This window comes from Tenrec ecaudatus, chromosome 4, assembly GCF_050624435.1.
Source record: "Tenrec ecaudatus isolate mTenEca1 chromosome 4, mTenEca1.hap1, whole genome shotgun sequence".
Lineage (NCBI taxonomy): Eukaryota > Metazoa > Chordata > Mammalia > Afrosoricida > Tenrecidae > Tenrec > Tenrec ecaudatus.
The window spans coordinates 119477223-119478949 of NC_134533.1; positions in this window are offsets into that span (position 1 = coordinate 119477223).

A 1727-nucleotide genomic window follows, 5' to 3' on the forward strand; every position below is an offset into this window, starting at 1 on the left:
CCGGCGCGCGCGCGGCGTGGAGCAGGGCCGGCGGCGGGCGCACCTATAGTGCCGGGGCGGGGCGAGCCCAGGGGCGGAGCAGCGGGGGCCGCCCGACACAACGGGGCGGCGGACCGCGGAGCCAGCAGAGCGGCTAATTACCCAGGCCCACGCCCTGCACTTTCATACCTCACCTGGATGTTAAAAGAAGTGTTTCAACTCCCCTGGCTTAATTGTTTTTCCATAACTCAGCAACCACTCCGAGCTGCTGCCGTCAGAGACGTGGGGGAGCCTCTGTCCTCCCAGTCAAGGCTCTGCCTGTCTGGGGGGGGGGGGGGGGGGAGCTGGGGCCCACAGACAGAAGGGCTACTCATCTGGTTGTATAAGTTAAACCACCTTGAAATTCTGAGCCTGGGTTTCAAAGGAGAAAGTCCCTTCCCTGGGACCTGGGACTGCTGTTTACCTTGGATTTGAAGTGACTGGCCTTCATGTCTCTGGGCCGGAGGTGGTGGTGGTGGTGGTGGTAGAGCCATTGTTAAACATTCTTCTCAGCACTTTACAAATATAAATCTTCCTTGACCTTCACCACAATCTTTTCCATTAGTCATATTAAATATATAGGAAATGGACGGTCTTAAGAAATAACTTCCCTAAGTCAAGTGAGAATTGACCCTAAGACCCTTGAGACCCCAAAGTCCCTTCTTCAGGAGAGTGATAGGTCAGGAGGTCATAGAATGCCCTGGAAATCTTGGCAGAATGCGGCTTCTGGGAGTCCTCGCTGTCCCAATACCTTAGGCTGGTTCTGTGAGAGCAGGGCAGGACCTGCCTAGGTCCGAGGGACGAGGAGACAATGGAGAGGGGCATTCAGGCAAAGAGTGCCAGGTGGCTTGGTCCTCCGAGTGCAAACACTTAATTCTCACCTATCTCAATAGGTGTTGCTGTGTGAGAAAGAAATCAGCTCACCTTCCTTGGGCCACAGGTTGGTGATGGTGGTGATGGTGGTGATGGTGATGGTGATGGTGATGGTGATGGTGGTCATGGTGTGGTGATGGTGGTCATGGTGGTGATGGTGGTGGTCATCATGGTGGTCATGGTGTGGTGATGGTGGTGATGGTGATGATGGTGGTGGTGGTCATGGTGGTGATGGAAGTGGTCGTCATGGTGGTCATGGTATGGTGATGGTGGTCATGGTGGTGATGGTGATGATGGTGGTGGTGGTCATGGTGGTCATGGTGGTGGTGGTCATGGTGGTCATGGTGTGGTGATGGTGGTCATGGTGGTGATGATGGAGGTGATGGTGATGGTGGCGGTCATGGTGGTGATGGTGGTCATGATGGTGATGGTGGTCATGGTGGTGGTGGCGGTGGTCATGGGGGTAGTGGTGGTGATGATGGTGGTGGTGGTTATATGCCATCAAGTGGGCCCCTGACTCAAGGAGAGCCCATGCATATTGGAGAAAAATGCTACTCAGATGGCTGTGAACAGCCCATTGTCATGAATGGAGTTTCCTTGGCTAAATTTCAGAAGTACACTGCCAGGCCTTGCTTCCTAGTCTTTCTTAGCCTAGAATTGCCACTGAAACCTGTTCGGCATCATAGCAACTGGCAGTCCTCCACTAACAGGTGGTGGCTGCATGTTGGCCAAGAAGTGAACGGAGTCTCCGGATAGAACCACTGGTGTTCTTCCTGGACCACAGGTAGGAACCCCCAAAAAGAAAGTAGACATGTGGGACTCAGAAAATCTCAGAA